Source organism: Ranitomeya variabilis, chromosome 2 (genome assembly GCF_051348905.1).
Source record: "Ranitomeya variabilis isolate aRanVar5 chromosome 2, aRanVar5.hap1, whole genome shotgun sequence".
NCBI classification, from domain to species: domain Eukaryota; kingdom Metazoa; phylum Chordata; class Amphibia; order Anura; family Dendrobatidae; genus Ranitomeya; species Ranitomeya variabilis.
Window position 1 is genome coordinate 774,525,463 of NC_135233.1, and position 26,683 is coordinate 774,552,145.

The 26,683-nt window shown below is 44.8% G+C and overlaps 1 protein-coding gene across 1 annotated transcript in view; it reads left to right on the top strand.

The window, feature by feature from the left end:
- Positions 1–7,939, top strand: part of LOC143807809 (uncharacterized) — a 380,213-nt gene extending 372,274 nt beyond the window's left edge. Inside the window, exon 2 of the mRNA XM_077289747.1 lies at positions 7,823–7,939. The gene's annotated coding sequence lies outside the window, so the exon portion shown is untranslated. The remainder of the gene's footprint in view (positions 1–7,822) is intronic.
- Positions 7,940–26,683: the final 18,744 nt, after the last annotated feature.

A 26,683-nucleotide genomic window follows, 5' to 3' on the forward strand; every position in this document is an offset into this window, starting at 1 on the left:
TCTATGCCTCTTTTAATGGATCCCATTATTTTATTTGCCTTTGTAGCAGCTGCCTGACACTGGCCACTGAACATGAGTTTGTCATCCACCCATACACCCAGGTCCTTTTCATTGACAGTTTTACCCAGAGTTTTAGAATTAAGCACATAGTTATACATCTTATTACTTCTACCCAATTGCATGACCTTACATTTATCCCCATTAAAGCTCATTTGCCATTTATCAGCCCAAGCTTCTAGTTTACATAAATCATCCTGCAATATAAAATTGTCCTCCTCTGTATTGATTACCCTGCAGAGTTTAGTGTCATCTGCAAATATTGAAATTCTACTCTGAATGCCCCCTACAAGGTCATTAATAAATATGTTAAAAAGAAGAGGGCCCAATACTGACCCCTGTGGTACCCCACTACTAACCGCGACCCAGTCCGAGTGTGCTTCATTAATAACCACCCTTTGTTTCCTATCCCTGAGCCAGCTCTCAACCCACTTGCACATATTTTCCCCTATCCCCATTATTCTCATTTTATGTATCAACCTTTTGTGTGGCACCGTATCAAAAGCTTTTGAAAAGTCCATATACACTACATCCACTGGGCTCCCTTGGTCCAGTCCGGAACTTACCTCTTCATAGAAGCTGATCAAATTAGTCTGACATGAACGGTCCCTAGTAAACCCGTGCTGATACTGGGTCATGAGGTTATTCCTCTTCAGATACTCCAGTGTTATGGTTCTCAATGGCAAGAGAACATAGCCCAGCAAACATAAGAACTAGCTCTTGGAAGGATGGAAACTAAACTGACCATGAACTAAACCTGCCGCACAACTAACAGTAGCCGGGTAGCGTAGCCTGCGTTTTATCCCTAGACGCCCAGCGCCGGCCGGAGGACTAACTAATCCTGGCAGAGGAAAATATAGTCCTGGCTCACCTCTAGAGAAATTTCCCCGAAAGGCAGACAGAGGCCCCCACAAATATTGGCGGTGATTTTAGATGAAATGACAAACGTAGTATGAAAATAGGTTTAGCAAAATTGAGGTCCGCTTACTAGATAGCAGGAAGACAGAAAGGGCACTTTCATGGTCAGCTGAAAACCCTATCAAAACACCATCCTGAAATTACTTTAAGACTCTAGTATTAACTCATAACATCAGAGTGGCAATTTCAGATCACAAGAGCTTTCCAGACACAGAAACGAAACTACAGCTGTGAACTGGAACAAAATGCAAAAACAAACAAGGACTAAAGTCCAACTTAGCTGGGAGTTGTCTAGCAGCAGGAACATGCACAGAAAGGCTTCTGATTACAATGTTGACCGGCATGGAAGTGACAGAGGAGCAAGGCTAAATAGCGACTCCCACATCCTGATGGAAACAGGTGAACAGAGAGGATGATGCACACCAGTTCAATTCCACCAGTGGCCACCGGGGGAGCCCAAAATCCAATTTCACAACACTCCAGTATAGCATCCCTTAGAATGCCCTCCAAGATTTTACCCACAGTAGAGGTTAAGCTTACGGGCCTATAATTTCCGAGTTCAGTTTTTGTCCCCTTTTTAAATATTGGCACAACATTTGCTATACGCCAGTCCTGTGGTACAGACCCTGTTATTATGGACTCTTTAAAGATTAAAAATAACGGTCTATCAATGACTGTACTTAGTTCCTGCAGTGTAGTATATCATGCTTCAAACATAAAGATACCAAATGTAAATTTTTGGTGAAGAATCAACAACAAGTGGAACACAATTGTGAAGTTGAATGAACTTTATTGGTTATTGTAATTTTTTGTGAAAAGTGGGGCATGCAATATTATTCGGCCCCTTTAACTTAATACTTTGTTGTTCCACCTTTTGCTGCGATTACAGCTGCAAGTCGCTTGGGGTATATCTCTATCAGTTTTGTACATCGAGAGACTAAAATTCTTCCCCATTTTTCCTTGGCAAACAGCTCAAGCTCATTGGTTATTGTAATTTTTTTGTGAAAAGTGGGGCGTGCAATATTATTCAGCCCCTTTAACTTAATACTTTGTTGTTCCACCTTTTGCTGCGATTACAGCTGCAAGTCGCTTGGGGTATGTCTCTATCAGTTTTGTACATCGAGAGACTGAAATTCTTCCCCATTTTTCCTTGGCAAACAGCTCAAGCTCAGTGAGGTTTGATGGAGATTGTTTGTGAACAGAAGTTTTCAGCTCTTTCCACAGATTCTCGATTGGATTGAGGTCTGGACTTTGACTTGGCGATTCTAACACCTGGACACGTTTATTTGTGAACCATTGTATTGTAGATTTTGCTTTATGTTTGGGATCATTGTCTTGATGGAAGAGAAATCTCCGTCCCAGTCTCAGGTCTTTTACAGACTCCAACAGATTTTCTTCAAGAATGATCCTGCATTTGGCTCCATCCATCTTCCCATCAATTTTAACCATTTTCCCTGTCCCCGCTGAAGAAAATCAGGCCCAAATCATGATGCTGCCACCACCATGTTTGACAGTGGGATGGTGTGTTCAGCGTGATGAGCTGTGATGCCTTTACGCCAAACATATCGGTTGGCATTGATGCCAAAAATTTCGATTTTGGTTTCATCTGACCAGATCACCTTCTTCCACATGTTTGGTGTGTCTCCCAGGTGGCTTGTTGCAAACTTTAAACAACACTTTTTATGGATAACTTTGAGAAATGGCTTTCTTCTTGCCTCTCTTCCATAAAGGCGAGATTTGTGCAGTGTAAGACTGATTGTTGTCCTATGGACAGACTGTCCCACCTCAGCTGTAGATCTCTGCAGTTCATCCAGAGTGATCATGGGCCTCTTGGCTGCATCTCTGATCAGTCTTCTCCTTGTTTGAGATGAAAGTTTAGAGGGACGGCCGGGTCTTGGTAGATTTGTGGTGGTATGATACTCCTTCCATTTCAATATGATAACTTGCACAGTTCTCCTTGGGATGTTTAAAGTTTTGGAAGTAATTTTGTATCCAACTCTGGCTTTAAACTTCTCCACAACAGTATCATGGACCTGCCTGTTGTGTTCCTTCGTCTTCATGATGCTCTCTGTGCTTCAAACAGAACCCTAAGACTATCACAGGGCAGGTGCATACGTAGACTTGATTACACACAGGTGGATTATATTTATCATCATTAAGCATTTAGGACAACATTGGATCATTCAGAGATCCACAATGAACTTCTGGAGTGAGTTTGTTGAACTGAAAGTAAAGGGGCTGAATAATATTGCACGCCCCACTTTTCAGTTTTTGAATTTCCACAAAAATTTAAAATAACCAATAAATTTCATTCAACTTCACAATTGGGTTCCACTTGTTGTTCATTCTTCACCAAAAATTTACATTTGGTATCTTTATGTTTGAAGCATGATATGTGGGAAAAGGTTGAAAAGTTCCAGGGAGCTGAATACTTTCAAAAGGCACTGTGCCTATTCTATGTGTAGACATTTATTTTATCTACTAGATGGTAGCCCGATTCTAACGGATCGGGTATTCTAGAATATGTAAGTAGTTTATTTATGAAGATTTTAGAATAATACATTGAATACACAGGATTCGGCCGGCCGCGACCAATTAGCGAAGCGTGGTTCAAATCCCGCGCCAATTCGCAGCCGGACTGCGCCTGTCGCTGATTGTTCGCGGCTGGCCTTGTAGTATATAACAGGCCACGCAGTATATTGCACAGCCATGTAGTATATTGCACAGCCACGTACTATATAGCACAGCCACATAGTATATAGCACAGCCCACGGAGTATATAGCACAGCCATGTAGTATATAGCACAGCCCACGGAGTATATAGCACAGCCACGTAGTATACAGCACAGCCCACGGAGTGTATAACAGCCCACATAGCATATAACACAGCCACATAGTTTATAACAGCCCACGTAGCATATAACACAGCTCACATAGTATAACACAGCCCATGTAGTGTATAACACAGCCCACATAGTGTATAACACAGGCCACGTAGTGTATAACACAGGCCATGTAGTGTATAACACTGGCCACGTAGTGTATAGCACAGGCCACGTAGTGTATAGCACAGCCCACGTAGTATATTGCACAGCCCATGTAGTATATAGCACAGCCACACAGTATATAGCACAGCCCACGGAGTATATAGCACAGCCACATAGTATATATCACAGCCCACAGAGTATATAGCACAGCCACGTAGTATACAGCACAGCTCACGGAGTGTATAACAGCCCACATAGCATATAACACAGCCACGTAGTTTATAACAGCCCACGTAGCATATAGCACAGCTCACGTAGTATAACACAGCCCACGTAGTGTATAACACAGCCCACGTAGTGTATAACACAGCCTACGTAGTGTATAACACAGCCCACGTAGTGTATAACACAGCCTATGTAGTGTATAACACAGCCCATGTAGTGTATAACACTGGCCACATAGTGTGTAGCACAGGCCACATAGTGTATAGCACAGCCCACATAGTATATTGCACAGCCCATGTTCTATATTGCACAGCCATGTAGTATATTGCACAGCCCACACAGTACATTGCACAGCCTATGCAGTACATTGCACAGCCCACGTAGTATATTGCACAGCCCATGTAGTGTATAGCAGCCCACGTATTATGTTGCACAGCCCACGTATTATATTGCACAGCCCACGTATTATATTGCACAGCCCACGTAGTATATAGCACTGCCCATGAAGTACATTGCACAGCCCACGTAGTATATTGCACAGCCCACGTAGTATATTGCACAGCCCATGCAGTATATAGCAGTCCACGTATTATATTGCACAGCCCACGTATTATATTGCACAGCCCACATAGTATATTGCCCAGCCCACATATTATATTGCACAGCTCACGCAGTATATAGCACAGCCCACGCAGTATATTGCACAGCCCACGTATTATATTGCACAGCCCACGTATTATATTGCACAGCCCACATAGTATATTGCCCAGCCCACATATTATATTGCACAGCTCACGCAGTATATAGCACAGCCCACGCAGTATATTGCACAGCCCACGCAGTATATTGCACAGCCCAAGTATTATATTGCACAGCCCACGCAGTATATAGCACAGCCCACGCAGTATATTGCACAGCCCATGTATTATATTGCACAGCCCATGTAGTATATTGCACAGCCCACATACTATATTGCACAGCCCACGTAGTACATTGCCCATCCCACATATTATATTGCACAGCCCACGCAGTATATAGCACATCCCACGCAGTATATTGTACAGCCCACATATTATATTGCACAGCCCACGTATTATATTGCACAGCCCACGTATTATATTGCACAGCCTACGTAGTATATTGCACAGCCTATGTAGTATATTGCACAGCCCACGTATTATATTGCACAGCCCACGTAGTATATAGCACAGCCCATGTATTATATTGCACAGCCCACGCATTATATTGCACAGCCCACGTAGTTTATAACAATGTGGGCATCATATCCCTGTTAAAAAAAAGAATTAAAATAAAAAATCGTTATATATACTCACCTTCCGTTGGCCCCGCATCCAGGCGAAGCCGTTACCGACGCTCCGGTGACCGCTCCATGCATTGCGGTCTCGTGAGATGATGACGTAGTGGTCTCGCGAGACCGCTATGTCATCATCTCGCGAGACCGCAATGCATGGAGCGGTCACCGGAGCATCGCGAGGAGCAGGGAAGGCCTATTCCTGATCTGGGGGCTGACGGACGGTGAATATATAACGATTTTTTATTTTTTTTATTATTTTTAACATTAGATCTTTTAACTATTGATGCCGCATAGGCAGTATCATTAGTTAAAAGTTGGTCACACAAGGTTAATAGCAGCAGTAACGGAGTGCATTACACCGCGGCATAACGCGGTCCGTTACCGCTGCCATTAACCCTGTGTGAGCGCTGATTGGAGGGGATTATGGAGCGGGCACTGACTGCGGGGAGTAAGGAGCGGCCATTTTGCCGCCGGACTGTGCCCGTCGCTGATTGGTTGTGGTCGTTTTGCCGTGACCAATCAGCGACTTGGAATTCCATGACAGACAGAGGCCGCGACCAATGAATATCCGTGACAGACAGAAAGAAAGAAAGACAGACAGACAGAAGGACAGACAGAAAGACGGAAGTGACCCTTAGACAATAATATAGTAGATTCTATTTTAACCTGTCAGTGTGATTTTACTGTACACCGCACTGAATTACCGGCTTTTTTATAGGACACAGATGCGTATTTCTCACAAGTCACACGTGTGGTCTGTGTGTAATCTGTATTTTTCTTTCCCCAAATATTATGATTGGCATATTTTTGGAGGAATATGCTGACAATTGCAGCATTATGCGATTTTCTCAGCCCGTTAAATACGGCTGAGAAATATACGGCTGATGGAAGCTGCCCCATAGAGAAACATTGGTCCGTGTGCAATGCGTTGTTTTTGCGCCTCTCCCTCGTCCGTATTTCTCTCTAGTGTGACGCTGGCCTAAGTCATTTTCACATATCCGTTTTTCATCGTTAAAACATGAATGACAATACACGGACTAGTCAAGAGACTCCTGACTTAAGCTCAAAGCTTCATACAGTTAGGTCCATATATATTTGGACAGAGACAACATTATTCTAATTTTGGTTCTAGACATTACCACAATAAATTTTAAACAAAACGATTCAGATGCAGTTGAAGTTCAGACTTTCAGCTTTCATTTGAGGGTATCCACATTAACATTGGATGAAGGGTTTAGGAGTTTCAGCTCCTTAACATGTGCCACCCTGTTTTTAAAGGGACCAAAAGTAATTGGACAGATTAAATAATTGTAAATAAAATGTTCATTTCTAGTACTTGGTTGAAAATCCTTTGTTGGCAATGACTGCCTGAAGTCTTGAACTCATGGACATCACCAGACGCTGTGTTTCCTCCTTTTTGATGCTCTGCCAGGCCTTCACTGCAGTGGTTTTCAGTTGCTGTTTGTTTATGGGCCTTTCTGTCTGAAGTTTAGTCTATAACAAGTGAAATGCATGCTCAATTGGGTTCAGATCAGGTGACTGACTTGGCCATTCAAGAATATTCCACTTCTTTGCTTTAATAAACTCCTGAGTTGCTTTGGCTTTATGTTTTGGGTCATTGCCCATCTGTAGTATGAAACGACGACCAATCAGTTTGGCTGCATTTGGCTGGATCTGAGCACACAGTATGGCTCTGAATACCTCAGAATTCATTCGGCTGCTTCTGTCCTGTGTCACATCATCAATAAACACTAGTGACCCAGTGCCACTGGCAGCCATGCATGCCCAAGCCATCACATTGCCTCTGCAGTGTTTTACAGATGATGTGGTATGCTTTGGATCATGAGCTGTACCACGCCTTCGCCATACTTTTCTCTTTCCATCATTCTGGTAGAGGTTGATCTTGGTTTCATCTGTCCAAAGAATGTTCTTCCAGAACTGTGCTGGCTTTTTTAGATGTTTTTTAGCAAAGTCCAGTCTAGCCTTTTTATTCTTGATGCTTATGAGTGGCTTGCACCGTGCAGTGAACCCTCTGTATTTACTTTCATGCAGTCTTCTCTTTATGGTAGATTTGGATATTGATACGCCGACCTCCTGGAGAGTGCTGTTCACTTGGTTGGCTGTTGTGAAGAGGTTTCTCTTCACCATGGAGATTATTCTGCGATCATCCACCGCTGTTGTCTTCCGTGGGCGCCCAGGTCTTTTTGCATTGATGAGTTCACCAGTGCTTTCTTTCTTTCTCAGGATGTACCAAACTGTAGATTTTGCCACTCCTAATATTGTAGCAATTTTTCAGATGGTTTTTTTTCTGTTTTCGCAGCTTAAGGATGGCTTGTTTCACCTGCATGGAGAGCTCCTTTGACCGCATGTTTACTTCACAGCAAAACCTTCCAAAGGCAAGCACCACACCTCAAATCAACTCCAGGCCTTTTATCTGCTTAATTCAGAATGACATAATGAAGGGATTGCCCACAACTGTCCATGAAATAGCCTTGGAGTCAATTGTCCAATTACTTTTGGTCCCTTTAAAAACAGGGTGGCACATGTTAAGGAGCGGAAGCTCCTAAACCCTTCATCCAATTTTAATGTGGATACCCTCAAATGAAAGCTGAAAGTCTGAACTTCAACTGCATCTGAATTGTTTTGTTTAAAATTCATTGTGGTAATGTCTATAACCAAAATTAGAAAAAGGTTGTCTCTGTCCAAATATATATGGACCTAACTGTATATGCCTATGAAGTTGACAAGATCGGCTAAGGTTAACTATAGCCCATCTGTGCATTACAGTCCATTCTCAGACAGTGACATACAGTTGGTGAAAGCAGGTTTAGGTGAATACATGGACGACCCGAGTTTACGTTGTGAGGGCCTATTATACTTGGGCTGGGGGAAATCCTTTTAAATATAAGATCCAGTCATTGTATAAGATTACACTGGTAGCAATGCAAAAGATACCACTGATGAAGGGGTTACTAAAAAATAGAATTAAATCTAAAAACCTCAATAATTCAATATCCAATTCAATTGCGATTTTCTAAGGGTATCCTACCTAGGTTGAAGAAGTTATTTGGAACAGTCCTTATTTGTGAGAAGGCTTCCATAGTAAAGTGTTCTCCAGCTAAGAGCAATGGTAATCAGTAGTAAACTGTAGAAACCTTGGCATTAAATTATTAATCTCTCTGCGGGATCACCAGTTAAAAAAATAAGTATTCCACATGGCTTAAAGAGTGGCTTAGTGTTTAGCACTGTTGTTTTGCAAGTTCTGGATTCAAGTTCCACCAAGAAAAACATCTTCATAGAGTTTGTATTTTTTGCCTTGTTTGTGTGGATTTCCTCTGGGTTCTCCAGTTTCCTCCCACATTGTAAAGACATACTGATAGGGAATTTAGATTGTGAGTCTCAATGGGGACAGTGATGATGAAATGATGACGTTATATAAGCAAAGCATAATAAATAAAAATAAGGAAGATTGTCCTAATAAAAAGGCCATATATATGAGCCTACACTCCTGTTGCAACGCTTTTAAGCCATTCTTCTTGGAAAAGGAACAGCGGGTTTTTTGAAGAGAGAAAATATGTATAAAACTTACCGTAACTTTCATTAATACTAAAATCCTTAAAAGTGCAAACCATAGTGCAAAAAAAAGTGCTTAGTGCAAACGACGACAACCAAAAAAAAACACAATACCACAGCTAAAAATTATTACTGCCACCGTCTCATATCCAGCATCTCATACTATATGATATCGGCTTGTGATTATATCATTAGAGAAAATATAACACTCCTATTCGGTTCACCACAACTTACAGGGGGTAACCTATCCTAGTGTTGTCAATCAAATTAAACTACTGCGTTTTAAATCCCTGGATAGCAACAGTGATCCATCACACAGTTAGTCTTACACTAAATGCCATCACAGATATAACTCATCAACACGTATAAAAAATGGGGGCTGCTTCTTCAAACCCCCTATATTACAGTGTAATCATCACAGCTCGTGTGATCTTAATGAGAGTGGCAGTATTTCTCATTCGCAATTTGCTCATCCAGGAAAATTGATGTATTATTCCTTAGGTCAAACAATTCCCATAATCACAGCTTGGATACAACTATACCCCTTCAAATATGGAAACCCTGTATGGCATACGTCCACATCAGCTGTTATACAGGATTCGTATCATAGTTAGATCATTTTATACTCATCTGTCATTTCCCGATTAGTGCCCCGGTCAGTACAGACTGAGTTCACATCGACCCTCTTGCGGCTATGTAATGTATCCCCATCCTTTCTTTCAGGTCCTACTTTATAAATAATGTCTCCCGACATGTTTCATCCAGTAAAGAATCATCAGGGGTTTATGACATATTTTCAATAAAGATGAGCATTGCTAAGGTTGCGTTCATCTTACTCGCCTTATATCTAATGCTCACCGGAAGCCGCGTGCTTCCGGATGCCGAGAGCGGAATTTCCAGTCTGTTGAGGCGCGTGCACCGTACAATGAAGTGCATACTTCACTTCCGGTTACTGAGACACAAGCACATTATGCATAATGTCACATCTGGTTAGCGGACAATACCGTCAGGGTCGGCTCCAGGTTTTCATGGGCCCTGGGCGAAAGAGTCCCAGTGGGCCCCTTTAACACATGCCACAATTAATAATGCACCGATATGGCAGAGAAATAAAGGTATAGTACAATGCCAAAGATTTCACTTACTTCTTACATTACATGAGTGATATCTATTGTACATTCTACATTAGCTCAGAAACCGGACAGTATAGTCCTCTATACAGAATAATGAGCCCCATATATTGTGCTATACAGTATAATGGCCCCATATAGTGCTCCATACAGTATAATTGGCACCACATAGTCCTCTGTACAGAATAATGAGACCCATATATTTCTCCAAACAGAATAATGAGCCTCATATAATGCTCCATACAGTATAATGCGCACCACAGAGTGCTCCATACAGAATAAGCCGCATATATTGCTCAATACGGAATTGACCACATATAATGCTCCATACAGTATAGTGAGCCACATATAATTCTCCATACAGTATATGATGGGCCCCATCTATTGCTCCATATATAATGGGCCTTACATAATGCTCCATACAGTATATGATTGGCCCCATACAGTATACCGAGTCCCATATATTGCTCCATACAGAATGGACCACATATGATGCTCCATACAGAATGGGCCCATATAATACTCCTTACAGAATGGGTCCCATATAATGCTCCAAAAATAATTGGCCCCATAAGATGCACCATGTATAATGGGCCCCATATATGTCCTCTAGACCCTTAAGTGAGGACCAAAGGTCTGTCCTAAGCAAAGGCCTCTTTTGTTCCTACAACAGATTATGAAATTTTTGAAGCAGTTAAGGATCTCAACCTTTTTGTCCGACGACTTAAATGGAGAAAACACTTCATCAGCGAAGACAAAAAGTGGTGCGCTGAACTAGGTATAGATGAAGATCTTTTGAGTGATGTTAGATTCTTGTTCCATCTTGGGGACATTGACCCCAACGATCTGGGAGAGAGGCCATTTACAGACCTTAAAAATAAAAGTAAACGTATGCCACCAGTCACAGGGGATTTAAGTCCGATTGATGTTTTCTTGAATTTAGTAACCAATGAACTGATGGAACCTGAATCTAAAAGCTGAAAAAAGAGTTCTCACAACCTGACCAAAAAAGAGATGGAAAGTCTATGTGAACTCGAAAGAGATCATGAGAGAGTGATAAAACCCTCGGATAAGGGGGGTAACATAGTGGTAATGGACGTGGCACAGTACAGGACCCTATGTAACTCCCTTCTCCAAATTGAAATGGGCTATGAGAAACTTGAGATGAATCCTACTACGGTGTATCTTGGTCAACTAAAAGAAATGGTAATGGAAGCATTCCATAAAAAAATTGACTGATGCCAATGAGAGAGATTTCCTCATACCTAAACACCCTGTAGTTGCAACATTTTACTGTCTACCAAAAATCCACAAAGGCACCAACCCGCTTAAAGGAATACCTATCGTCTCGGGGATTGGTAGTCTCACCCAAAATTTAGGACTGCATGTGGATCATATTTTAAGACCGTTTGTGGTCTCTTTAAGTTCCTATACACGTGACACAGTGGACCTTCTTTTGAACTTGGACAATGTGGAGCTGGATGCAGATATGTTATGATGCTCCATTGATGTAGAGGCGCTATATTCTTCAATCCCGCACAACAAAGACATCATGTCTGTGGACTACTACCTTAGTACGAAAGGGCGTCAGTTTAGCGAACATAACAAATTTGTCATACAAGCCCTGGAATTCTGTCTCACAAAGAACTATTTTCTATTTGACAATAAGTACTTCCACCAGCTCAGGGGCACCGTGATGAGGAGCCCTTGTGCCCCCTCCTATGCAAATCTGCTCCTGGGCTGGTGGGAGGAAAATGTCGTCTTTGGTGAACCTTCATCAGCTGACAGTAACATCATACTGTGGCTACGTTACATCGACGACGTGTTTGTTGTTTGGAGAGGAAGTGAGGCCAGCTTTAGCTCTTTCGTAGCAGGTCTTAACTATAATGAATTGGGCCTACATTTTACTTATGAAATGGACTCAGTCAGACAACCATTTCTGGATGTGCTAATTGAGAGGGGAAGGGACGGCCAACTAACCACCAGCACATATAGGAAGCCAACGGCTTCCAATTCCCTCCTAAAATTGGAATCTAACCATCCTGCTCCGCTTAGGAGAGGTATCCCCAAGGGTCAGTACCTTCGGGTACGGAGAAATTGCTCCGATAATAAGGTCTATCAAAAACAAGCAGATGATCTCAGGGTATGCTTTCTAGAACGAGGTTACCCAGAAAAGATTCTGAAGGAAGCGTATAAATCCTACCTTATGAGAAAGAGGAAAGATTTTCTTACTCCAACCACTAAGAAGGTGGATGATAACAGTGTGAGGCTGGTTACCAGATATACGAATGGAGCGACAGATCTGAGAGAGATTATGAAAAGACACTGGCCCATCCTACAGATGGATAGTGATCTGGAGGGAATTTTGTCCCCTTCCCCGCAAATTACATTCAGGAAGGGTCGGTCTATAAAAGACAGGGTTGTCCACAGCCATTTTACCTCCCCCTCTCCCCAAAGGAATTCTACATGGCTGAGTGGCCGAGCTAAGGGATGCTACAAATGCGGCAGCTGCAAATATTGTGGAGCCATGCGTCAAGGAAAAGAATTTACAAGTAACGTGACGGGAAGAACTTTTCACATTAATCATTTTATTAATTGTAAAACCAGAGGTGTTATCTATGAAACATATGATATACAGGGTTTCCATATTTGAAGGGGTATTGTTGTATCCAAGCTGTGATTATGAGAATTGTTTGACCTAAGGAATAATACATCAATTTTCCTGGATGAGCAAATAGCGAATGAGAAATACTGCCACTCTCATTATCTGTGATGATTACACTGTAATATAGGGGGTTTGAAGAAGCATCCCCCATTTTTTATACGTGTTGATGAGTTATATCTGGGATGGCATTTAGTGTAAGACTAACTGTGTGATGGATCACTCTTGCCATCCAGGGATTTAAAAGGCAGTAGTTTAATTTGATTGACAACACTAGGATAGGTTACCCTCTGTAAGTTGTGGTGAACCGAATAGGAGTGTTATATTTTCTCTAATGATATAATCACAAGCCGATATCATATAGTATGAGATGCTGGATATGAGACGGTAGCAGTAATAATTTTTAGCTGTGGTATTCTGTTTTCTTTTGGTTGTTGTCGTTTGCACTAAGCACTTTTTTGCACTATGGTTTGCACTTTTGAGGATTTTAGTATTAATAAAAGTTAAGTTTTATACATATTTTCACTCTTCAAAAAACCCGCTGTTGCATATAAGAAAATTTGTTTTTTGTTAAAATTTGAGCCTTGGCTTTTGACAAATTGGAAAAGGAACACCAGAATCTCACTGAAAATTTTAGTTAAAAACACCAGTTAAAAGCGCTCCTTTTCTGGTTTACATCTCAGTGCTATTGCTTGTGTTGTACTATTTTAATCTACCCATTTTCTGACTTTGGCTTGTTTTTTGACTACAGCTAGCTTTTCCCATATTGTCTTCGACTAGAATTTGTGGTACAGAAGAGGTGTGATGACCTTTCTTGCCACCAAGTTACATCACTAAATAGCATCCGACTCCATGGCTCCACCTCTTCTGTGAAAGTCCAAGTTCCTGTACAGGGGTTAAAGGGTGAAGGCCAGGCAATCCTTTGGATCTGGTAAACAGAGTAGCTTGTATTAAATTTGTCTTGGGAAACCCTATTAGCTGCAAGGCTGCCATGAGCATAGCTCCTCACAAAGGATTGGACCATCAATGTGATGATAGTCACAACCCATAGACAGTCCATGAGTCAGCGAAGTCAGACGTTCCACGGTCAATACCAAAAGAGCAAATAGTAAACTTAAGCTTTCTGACCTGCACCCACCTTTGCACTGTTCAACAGGTGGCATGTCTGATATAAAAGGGGCTGTGCGTGGAAGAGAGCAGGAGACCTGGCGGGAAGACAGCGTGCGCAGCAGGGTGAAGGTTGGTGCTCATTCCTTCAAGCCTGCGCTATAGACCCCCGACTGTCAAGCACAGTGGCTGTGAGAAGAAACCTACAGAGTGACTGCTGTCTCCTGCATACGAAAGTGCCAGACGCTCCGGGCCGGTTTTTGCTGCGTGCGTGCCACCTGAAATAGACAGGGTGACTTGCATAGAACTGTGTCCTACCTCACCCATAGTGTTCTGCTAAGCTGTACCACTCTCAGGCAGCAGCATAGAGTATTCTTCACTCCTCACAGTGAATCCAGACCCAGGATCCCGCTCGAGACAGCGAGGACTCGTCGCCACCGTTAGGAACAGGATCTGCAACTTCTTCAGGACTACCCCGGGATCATCACGTGCCGGTTGTGAAGGCACCACCATTGAGCATTAGGAATCTGCAGCTAACAAGCCATCGGACTGATAAGTTTAACCTTTCATGAACAGTTGCTTTATCTATTGCCGTTGTTACTTTAAAGGCCCCGTCTCACTAAGCGATTTACCAACGATCACGACCAGCGATATGACCTGGCCGTGATCGTTGGTAAGTCGTTGTGTGGTCGCAGGGGAGCTGTCACACAGACAGCTCTCTCCAGCGACCAACGATCAGGGGAACGACTTCGGCATCGTTGAAACTGTCTTCAACGATGCCGAAGTCCCCCTGCAGCACCCGGGTAACCAGGGTAAACATCAGGTTACTAAGTGCAGGGCCGCGCTTAGTAACCCGATGTTTACCCTGGTTACCAAAAAAAACAAACAGTACATACTCGCCTTTCGGTGTCCAGGTCCCTTGCCGTCTGCTTCCTGCTCTGACTGAGCCGCCGTACAGTGAGAGCAGAGCGCAGCGGTGACGTCACTGCTGTGCTCTCACTTCTCACTGTACGGCCGGGAGTCAGTGAGAGCAGGAAGCAGACGGCAAGGGACCTGACGGACATCAGAAGGCGAGTATGTACTGTTTGTTTTTTTTTACATTTACGCTGGTAACCAGGGTAAACATCGGGTTACTAAGCGCGGCCCTGCGCTTAGTAACCCGATGTTTACCCTGGTTACCAGTGAAGACATCGCTGGATCGGTGTCACACACACCGATTCAGCGATGTCAGCGGGGCCTCAACGACCAAAAAAAGGTCCAGGCCATTCCGACACGACCAGCGATCTCACAGCAGGGGCCTGATCGCTGGTACGTGTCACACATAGCGAGATCGCTATGGAGGTCGCTGTTGCGTCACAAAACTTGTGACTCAGCAGCGATCTCGCTAGCGATCTCGCTATGTGAGACGGGGCCTTAACCCACCCTTATACTGGGCCTTTTCCTCCTGCCATATCCCTGTTTACCAATTACCTCCCTGCATGGAGTAATCCCCTTGTAAATAAGCCTGTTAACTCTTGTTCTGCCTCTTGTCCGTCACAGCATCCCGCTACCTGATCACACTTGGCCTAGTTGGCAGGATGCATTCCAACAGCATGGAGGCAGCAAACCAAGCAATTGGAGTGGGCCATAAGTCCAGTATATCCCTGGGGGCCATGTTAAGCAACCTACCCAAGTTTGCTAGGAATAATACTGTGCTATGGAGCTGGACTGCGCGGATCAGGGGGATGATGAGGATGCACTCTATAACTCCTGCTTTAGAAGCGGAGGTTGCCAGGATGGCTTTGGATGGAAAGGTGAGGGATTCTGTCATGCTACAACCCCCCAGAGTATGAGACACCTTTGACAAAGTGCTATAAATACTGGAGTAAACCCATGGAGAACCCCACTGATGTAGGGGAGTTACGCATGCACTTATTTAACCGTGTTCAAAGGGAGGGGGAGACGGTGACCCAGTACATGAATGTTCTACAAGAGATCCATACTGCCACTACTAGGAAAGACTGCATGGGCATAGGGTCCATTGACATAGTGCTGTAGAACCAGTTGGTGACAGACTCACGTGATGTGCTGCTAAAACAGGCTTTGCAGGAGTGCTTGCGGGTAAATCCACACGTGACATGACCATTTCAGAGGTGGGGAGTGAAGCGCGTACGTGAGAGCAGGAGCAGGGGTGACAGTCCTGATGGGGAAGGTCCAGAGCGGAGAGGTATCTGTGATAATGGCCACCAAGCCAAGATGAGTGGAAGAATTGTGGTAGAAAATTCAGGATATATGAGAAGAATTGGCTGATACAGAGAAGAAGACTGTAGTTCCTTCTAATCCACCTGGGGGCAGAAATGGTCCTGAACCTTGTCGAGAAATAAGAACACCATGCTGAGAGGGATTCACCACCACCTGTTAAAACTGCGGTGAAGCTGGACACTTGGCTAGGGGGTGCGCACGACAGAATAGGCCTCTCCAAACCTGGGGGACACCACTCGGAGCCTGAACAGTCAAGAAGGAGTAACAAAAGTCCCACAAATCTAGTTTCCAGGTGTCCTCTAGTCTGGACTGAAATGGATGGTCGGGCTGTACGCTGCCTGTTAGACACTGGCTCACAGGTGAACACGAAGCCTGAGACATACTTCCGATGACACTTTTCAGAGGCAATGCGGCCTTAGTGGGGCCCAGTGATAAAGTTGATGGCTGCCAATCACTTGTCCATCCTGGTCGCAGGGGTGGTCTGAATGCAAATAACTGTCTGCGGTAAAGATCTAGGATGAAAGGGAGTGGTCCTGACCGCTGGGGATGCAGGTAACAGACACGCTGTCACTCTGGGGATGATCGTACTGAAAGAATTTGGAAGTCTTCGCATCAACAACTCCCCAGATGTGTTCCTGAAACAGTGGAGCCCCTGCATTCCCCAAAGGAGAGTGTTTCAACAGCTAATCTGTGTGACGCAAGCCCAAGAGACCTTCAGTGGTGGGAAGATGTTGGGAAAAGTCATCGTACCATCCTCTGCTCATCTTGTCTTGCCACCAGGACAGACTGTGGTTACCTTGCCCATCCGGGCTTGTACCCCTCTGGAATGAGACGAGACACAGATAGAGACAGTTATTAAGGAGCAGCGCTGGGTGGCTCGGATGGCGAAATTTCAATACAAAATCGTCTACAAGAGAGGAGCTGAGAACACTCTTGCCGGTGCCTTATCCAGACTGAAACATGGGAAACCCTGGCCCAACCGAGATGAGGAACAGGAAGCTGAGGAGGTCTCTGAGTTCCGGGATTCTGCCACAACGTTGGCAGGTACTCAGGAGCAGGTGCAGGTAGTGTCTCGAGAATGCATACTGGGACGTTTTTGCGATGTGTGGGTCAGGTTACAGCAAGAAGATGGGGAACTCGCTCAAATGAGACTGTGGGTGACGATAAAGAAACTTCCCAGTAAGAGAGACAGAGACGTCCTGTCTCCGGCTCTACAGATCCTTCAGCAGTGGGAAAGGATTCAAATTAGAATTGGATTGCTGTACTGGAAGATCCAACTCCAGCAAGAGCTGGGTGTCACCTGGCAGGGGTTAATTCTGGAGGCACTGCTGTCTAATGGCCATCGAAGTGCACGAGAGAGGAGCTCACTTCGGCCAGGAGAAAATCTTTCAATGGCTGCAAAGATTAGTTTATCATCTCCGGCTGAAGGCGATGGTGGAAGATACCTGTTGGCTATGTAGAATCTGCAAACTGGCGAAAGCTGTAGAACATAGAGCTTCCACACAGACCATTGTGACTTTGGCTCCCCAGAAGGTACAAGGAGGCTGAGGAACTGCCGAGAACCAGCTGACGGTACTGGAACCCGGATGGGTAGCCGAAGGTACAAGAGCCAATGGAACTACCGAGGACCAGGTGACGGTACTGCAACTCAGTTACTAAGCAGGAGGTACCCGTGCCAGAAAGCACTACCAAGGACCACCAGACGATGGTGGAACTCGTATACCGAGAAGGAGGCACCTAAGCCAAAGGCTCTGCCTGGAACCAGCTGACGGTACTGGAACCCGGTTACTAAGCAAGAGGTACCTGTGCCAAGGGCTCTGCCGAGAACCAGCTGACGGTACTGGAACCTGGATGGGTAGCCGAAGGTACAAGAGCCAATGGAACTACCGAGGACCAGGTGACGGTACTGCAACCCGGTTACTAAGCAGGAGGTACCTGTGCCAGAGAGCACTACCAAGGACCACCAGACGTTGCTGGAACTCAGATACCGAGAAGGAGGCACCTAAGCAAACGGCACTGCCAAAAACCAGCTGATGGTGGTGGAACCCGGATGGGTAGCAGAAGGTACAAGAGCCAATAAAACTACCAAGGTCCAGCTGACGGTACTGGAGCCCGGTTACTAAGCAGGAGGTACCTGTGCCAGAGAGCATTACCAAGGACAAGCAGATGTAGCTGGAACTCAGATACCGAGAAGGAGGCACCTAAGCAAAAGGCTCTGCCGAGAATCAACTGATGGTGCTGGAATTCAGACAGGCAGAAGAGTGTACACATGAAAAAAAAATTGCAAGGCCGCGAGCCGGCTGCAGTTACCGAAACCCACAGTCCTACAAGGGGAGATTGTCCTATTGGCACTACAAAACCAGCCTTTATTGCCAGATCCCGCAGCCCGCATAGGAAGCACCTAAACTGCAGGCACCATAGATTCGGCTAACCCGACCGCAACCTAACAGGACATCGCATTGGGGGCAAAGTGATGTTGACACTTCCCGGAAACAGCTGGCGTGCTGGAACCAGGCTGGACAGGAGGGAGTACCCATGCCAAAGACATTGCTGGGAAACAGCTGGCAGTGCTGAAACCCAGGGTAAAAACTAGGAACAGAGTCTAGTCAAAGACCTAATTGGAGCAAGTTTAAAATCAGTAGTAGTGTAAATGTGGACAGAGCAGGAGAAATTGCCGGACACACAGCTGGGGATCAGCTGACGTTACTGAACCCCAATAACACTGGAGCAGGTGTTGACTGTGCAGACGGCACTTCTGAGCAGCAACTGGTGGTGTTGGAGCCCAGGGTAAATACTAGAAACAATCTGGAGGCAGAGGCGTAATTGGAGCAAGTTTAAAATCAGTAGTAGTGTGAGTGTGGACAGAGCAGGCGAAATTGCCGGATACACAGCAGGGGATTAGCTGAGGTTACAGAACCCCAATAACATGGAAGCAAGTGTTGACTGTGCAGACGGCACTTCTGAGCAGCAACTGGCAGTGTTGGAGCCCTGGGATTACAGGAGAAACAGAGTGTAGGCTGAGGCCTAATTGGAGCAAGTTTACTATCTGCTGTAGTGTGAGTGTGGACGGAGCAGGAGCAATTGCCGGTTACACAGCAGGAGATCAGCTGACGTTACTGAACCCCAATAACAAAGGAGCAGGTGTTGACTGTGCAAACGGCATTTCTGAGCAGCAACTGGCAGTGTTGGAGCCCAGGGATTACAGGAGAAACAGAGTGTAGGCCGAGGCCTATTTGGAGCGAGTTTACTATCTGTTGTAGTGTGAGTGTGGACGGAGCAGGAGAAATTGCTGGATACACAGCAGGGGATCAGCTGACGTTACTGAATCCCAATAACACAGGAACAGATGTTGACTGTGCAAACAGCACTTGTGAGCAGCAACTGGCAGTGTTGGAGCCCAGAGATTACAGGAGAAACAGAGTGTAGGTCGAGACCTAATTGGAGCAAGTTTACTATCTGTTGCAGTGTGAGTGTGGACGGAGCAGGAGCAATTGCCGGATACATAGCAGGGGATCAGCTGACGTTACTGAACCCCAATAACATGGCAGCAAGTGTTGACTGTGCAGATGGAAATTCTGAGCAGCAGCTGGCAATGTTGGAGCCCAGGGATCACAAGAGAAACAGAGTGTAGGCCGAGGCCTAATAAGAGCAAGTTTAATATCTGTTGTGGTGTGAGTGTGGACAGCGCAGGAGAAATTGCCGGATACACAGCAGGGGATCAGCTGACGTTACTGAACCCCAATAACACTGGAGCAGGAGTTGACTGTGCAGACGGCACTTCTGAGCAGCAACTGTGTTATGATCTGGTGACCTTGGAGCCGCATGAGAGACTTTCTCAGGAGTAGGTGGTACCTGTACTGACCGCAAACCCTAATCTAACACCGCAACTAGAAGTTGCCGTGGGATGTACCTAACACGTCCTAGACATCTCGACACAGCCGGAGGACTAAATACCCCTATAGATGGAAATGTGAATTCTATCTTGCCTCAGAGCAGAACCCCAAAGGATAGGCAGCCCCCCACAAATATTGACTGTGAGTATAAGAGGAAAGACACACGCAGGCAGAATAACAGGATTTAGCAAAAGAGGCACTTCTAGTTAAATAGAAAAGGATAGGACAGAATTCTAAGCGGTCAGTATTAAAATCCTAAAAACTTCCACAGCAGAAAATACAAATATTCCACATCTAACTAAAGACATAGAAAGTATATCTGCATCTCCTGAGAATCCAGCATGACTGAAAAATCCAAACAAAGTCTAAGCTGGACAAAAACACAATAAATTGCACTGAATTGCAAAGCACACTGCATGTGTGCACAGAGACGAAAAACCAGACACTTATCTTAGATGAATTTGCAGCAGGGCATGAGGAGCCAGAGAGAGATGCAATCCCTCCAAGTACAATGGACAACTGGCAAAGACTCATGGATCCTGCACACCTAAATACCTAATTGTTATGATCCTAGTGGCTTAGGATCACAAATCTAACCAGCTAAGTAGAAAATAATAGGACGAGCTCTGGGGATGTGGTAACTGGACTAACCGCAAACCTGATCCTAACCGCACACACTATAGGCAGCCGTGGAACATTTCCTGAAATCCTAGACGTCTCTTCACGGCCTGAGAAACTGACTACCCCTAAAGAGAAAGTAAAGACCTCACTTGCCTCAGAGAAATCCCCCAGAGATATAGATGCCCCCCACAAATAATAATGGTGAGTTAAGAGGAAAAGACAAACGCAGAGATGAAACAGGTTAAGCAAATGAGGCCTGCTAACGCTAGATAGCAGAAAATAGCAAGGGATCTGTGCGGTCAGTAAAAAACCCTATGCAAAAATATCCACGCAGAGAATGCGAGAACCCCCACACCAACTAACGATGTGAGGGGAGCAACTCAGCACCCCAGAGCACCAGCAAGCAGGGAAATCACATATTAGCAAGCTGGACAAAAACTCATCATATACTAGGAAACATCTTGAACACAGATGAGCAAAAATAAGCAAACAGAACTTAGCTTCTCTTGGAGAGACTGATAACGGATGTAGACAGGAGCAATCAGAATAGCACTGAATACAACGGCAACAGGCAAGGAATGAAGGACCAGGTGGATTAAATAGGAAACCTAACTAGCAGATGACGAGACAGCTGATCCTGCCAGAAACCTGCAAAATAACAAAAAGAGCCACCAGGAGGAGCCCAAAGAGAGAACTCACACAGTGACCACAGGAGGGAGCCCGGAAACAGAGTTCACAACACCTAATAGAGCTGAAATCAGCAGAAACACCTGCCCGGATTACAACCCCAAGACAACTGCACTACCACCAACAACCACCGGAGGGAGCCCAAGAGCAGAATTCACAACAGTACCCCCCCTTGAAGAGGGGTCACCGAACCCTCACCAGAGCCCCCAGGCCGATCAAGACGAGCCAGATGAAAGGCACGGACCAAATCAGCAGCATGGACATCAGAGGCAAAAACCCAAGAATTATCCTAATGGCCATAACCCTTCCATTTGACAAAGTACTGAAGCCTCCTCCTCGAAAAGCGAGAATCCAAAATCTTCTCAACCACATACTCCAACTCCCCATCAACCAACACAGGAGCAGGAGGATCAACAGAGGGAACAACGGGCACCACATATTTCTGCAATAAAGATCTATGGAAAACATTATGGATGGCAAAAGAGGCCGGAAGGGCCAAACGAAAAGACATCGGATTGATAATCTCAGAAATCCTATAAGGACCAATAAACCGAGGCTTAAACTTAGGGGAAGAAACCTTCATAGGAACATGACGGGAAGACAACCAGACCAAATCCCCAACCCGAAGCCGGGAACCAACACATCGACGACGGTTAGCAAAACGCTGAGCCTCCTCCTGAGACAACACCAAATTGTCCACCACATGAGCCCAAATCTGCTGCAACCTGTCAACCACAGAATCCACACCAGGACAGTCAGAAGGCTCAACGTGCCCAGAAGAAAAACGAGGATGAAAACCAAAATTACAAAAGAAGGGCGAAACCAAGGTAGCCGAACTAGCCCGATTATTAAGGGCAAACTCAGCCAATGGCAAGAAAGCCACCCAATCATCCTGATCAGCAGACACAAAGCATCTCAAATAAGTTTCCAAAGTCTGATTAGTTCGCTTGGTCTGGCCATTTGTCTGAGGATGAAATGCGGAAGAAAAAGACAAATCAATGCCCAGCCTAGCACAAAAGGCCCACCAAAACCTAGAAACAAACTGGGAACCTCTGTCAGACACAATATTCTCCGGAATACCATGCAAACGAACCACATGCTGAAAAAACAATGGAAACAAATCAGAAGAGGAAGGCAATTTAGGCAAAGGCACCAAATGAACCATCTTAGAAAACCGGTCACAAACCACCCAGATAACCGACATCCTCTGGGAAACCGGAAGATCTGAAATAAAATCCATAGAAATATGCGTCCAGGGCCTCTCAGGGACTGGCAAAGGCAAAAGCAACCCACTAGCACGGGAACAACAAGGCTTGGCCCGCGCACAAGTCCCACAGGACTGCACAAAAGAACGCACATCACGCGACAAAGAAGGCCACCAAAAGGACCTACCTACCAAATCTCTGGTACCAAAAATACCAGGATGGCCAGCCAACACAGAACAATGAACCTCAGAAATCACTCTACTAGTCCATCTATCAGGAACAAACAGTTTCCCCACTGGACAGCGGTCAGGTTTGTCAGCCTGAAATTCCTGCAGAACGCGTCGCAAATGAGGGGAAATGGCAGAAAGGACCACCCCTTCCTTCAGAATGCCGACCGGCTCAAGTACCTCAGGAGAATCAGGCAAAAAACTCCTAGAGAGGGCATCAGCCTTAATATTCTTAGAACCCGGAAGATACGAAACCACGAAATCAAAACGGGAGAAAAACAGGGACTATCGAGCCTGTCTAGGATTCAGCCGTTTGGCAGATTCGAGGTAAATCAGATTTTTATGATCGGTCAAGACCACAATACGGTGCTTGGCTCCCTCAAGCCAATGTCGCCATTCCTCAAACGCCCACTTCATAGCCAACAACTCCCGAATGCCGACATCATAATTGCGTTCAGCAGGCGAAAACTTACGGGAAAAGAAGGTACACGGTTTCATTAAGGAACAATCAGAATTACTCTGAGACAAAACGGCCCCTGCCCCAATCTCAGAAGCGTCAACCTCAACCTGAAACGGAAGAGAAACATCTGGCTGACGCAACACCGGGGCAGAAGTAAATCGGCGTTTAAGCTCCTGAAAGGCAGAGACAGCCACAGAGGACCAATTCGTTACATCAGAGCCTTTCTTCGTCAAATCGGTCAGGGGTTTAACCACAATGGAGAAGTTAGCAATGAAACGGCGATAAAAATTAGCAAAGCCCAAAAATTTCTTAAGGCTCTTCATGGATGTGGGATGAATCCAATCATGAATGGCCTGAACCTTAACCAGATCCATCTCTATAGATGAGGGAGAAAAAATGAAGCCCAAAAAAGAAACCTTCTGCACTCCAAAGAGACATTTAGACCCCTTCACAAACAAAGCATTGTCACAAAGGATCTGAAATACCATCCTGACCTGTTTCACATGAGACTCCCAATCATCGGAAAAAATTAAGATGTAATCCAAATATACAATCATGAATTTATCAAGATAATTCCGGAAGATATCATGCATGAAGGACTGAAAAACAGATGGAGCATTAGAGAGCCTGAATGGCATCACAAGGTATTCAAAATGGCCTTCGGGCGTATTAAACGCAGTTTTCCATTCGTCACCCTGCTTAATACGAACAAGATTATATGCCCCCCGAAGGTCAATTTTAGTAAACCAACTAGCCCCCTTAATCCTGGCAAATAAATCGGAAAGCAAAGGTAAAGGGTATTGAAACTTGACCGTGATCTTATTCAAGAGGCGATAATCAATACAGGGTCTCAAGGAGCCATCCTTCTTAGCAACAAAAAAAAATCCCGCTCCCAACGGTGAAGAAGATGGCCAAATATGCCCTTTCTCCAAAGACTCCTTAACATAACTCCGCATGGCGGAATGTTCCGGCACAGACAGGTTGAAAAGTCGGCCCTTAGGAAACTTACAGCCTGGAATCAAGTCAATAGCACAATCACAGTCCCTATGCGGTGGAAGGGAACTGGACTTGGGCTCATCGAATACATCCTGAAAATCAGACAAAAACTCTGGAACTTCAGAAGAGGAGGAAGAGGAGATTGACATCACAGGAACGTCATTATGAACCCCCTGACAACCCCAACTAGTCACAGACATAGACTTCCAATCCAACACAGGATTATGTATCCGCAACCATGGAAACCCCAGCACAACAGCATCATGCAAATTATGCAACACCAGAAAACGACAATCTTCCTGATGGGCTGGCGCCATGCACATGGTCACCTGTGTCCAAAACGGGGGTATATTTTTAGCCAAAGGTGTAGCATCAATGCCCCTTAAAGGAATAGGGTTCTGCAAAGACTGCAAGGGGAAACCACAACGCCTGGCAAATTCAAAGTCTATTAAGTTCAAAGCGGCGCCTGAATCCACAAACGCCATGACAGAAAATGACGACAATGAGCAGATCAAGGTCACAGATAACAGAAATTTAGGTTGTACAGTTCCGATGGTAACTGAACTAGCGATTCTCTTTGTATGCTTTGGGCAGACTGAAATGACATGAGAAGCATTGCCACAATAAAAACAACCAATTCTGACATCTGAATCCTTGTTGTTCCATTCTAGACAGAATCCTATCACACTGCATAGGCTCAGGCATCTGCTCTGAGGACAACGCCACAGCGCGCACAGTTCTGCGCTCCCGCAAGCGCCGATCGATCTGAATGGCCAGAGACATAGAATCACTCAGACCAACAGGCATGGGAAACCCCACCATAACATCTTTAACAGATTCAGAAAGACCCTTTCTGAAAATTGCCGCCAAAGCATTCTCATTCCATTTAGTCAGCACAGACCATTTTCTAAATTTCTGACAATACAATTCTGCCGCTTCTTGACCCTGAGACAGGGCCAACAAGGTCTTCTCCGATTGATCCACAGAATTTGGTTCATCATATAATAATCCTAGAACCTGAAAAAAGGCATCTACATTAAGCAAGGCCGGATTCCCAGATTCCAGGGAAAATGCCCAATCCTGAGGAGATGACAATTTTAATCTGCTGAATGGGATCACCAGAGGAACGAGGCTTCAGAGCAAAAAACAGTTTACAGTTGTTTTTAAAACTCAAAAATTTGGACCTGTCCCAAAAAACAAATCAGGAGTAGGAATCCTAGGCTCTAAAAGCGGAGTCTGAGCAATATAATCAGAAATACCCTGTACCCTAGCAGCAAGCTGGTCTACATGAGAAACTAATCCCTGAACATCCATGCTAGCACAAGACTCCTCAGATACCCAGAGGAAAAGAGGGAAGAAAAGACAAAACAGGCTACAGAAAAAAAAATGGCTCTTTCTTCCCTTCTTCTGAGATGCATTTAACTCATTGTTGGCCAGTTGTACTGTTATGATCTGGTGACCTTGGAGCCGCATGAGAGACTTTCTCAGGAGTAGGTGGTACCTGTACTGACCGCAAACCCTAATCTAACACCGCAACTAGAAGTAGCCGTGGGATGTACCTAACACGTCCTAGACATCTCGACACAGCCGGAGGACTAAATACCCCTATAGATGGAAATGTGAATTCTATCTTGCCTCAGAGCAGAACCCCAAAGGATAGGCAGCCCCCCACAAATATTGACTGTGAGTATAAGAGGAAAGACACACGCAGGCAGAATAACAGGATTTAGCAAAAGAGGCACTTCTAGCTAAATAGAAAATGATAGGACAGAATTCTAAGCGGTCAGTATTAAAATCCTAAAAACATCCACAGCAAATAATACAAATATTCCACATCTAACTAAAGACATAGAAAGTATATCTGCATCTCCTGAGAATCCAGCATGACTGAAAAATCCAAACAAAATCTAAGCTGGACAAAAACACAATAAATTGCACTGAATTGCAAAGCACACTGCATGTGTGCACAGAGACAAAAAAACAGACACTTATCTTAGATGAATTTGCAGCAGGGCATGAGGAGCCAGAGAGAGATGCAATCCCTCCAAGTACAATGGACAACTGGCACAGACTCATGGATCCTGCACACCTAAATACCTAATAGAGCCGAAATCAGCAGAAACACCTGCCCGGATTACAACCCCAAGACAACTGCACTACCACCAACAACCACCGGAGGGAGCCCAAGAGCAGAATTCACAACACAACTGGTGGTGTTGGAGCCCAGGGATTACAGTTCAGGTGGTAGAAACATGAACACAACAGGAGACCTGGATACTGTTGCCAACCAATTATTTAATCTGGAAGAGGACTTGCAACTTCCTGTGAAATCCAGCCCTTGATCATTTTCAGAAAAGTAAGCTGGTCAACGTTATCAGAGGA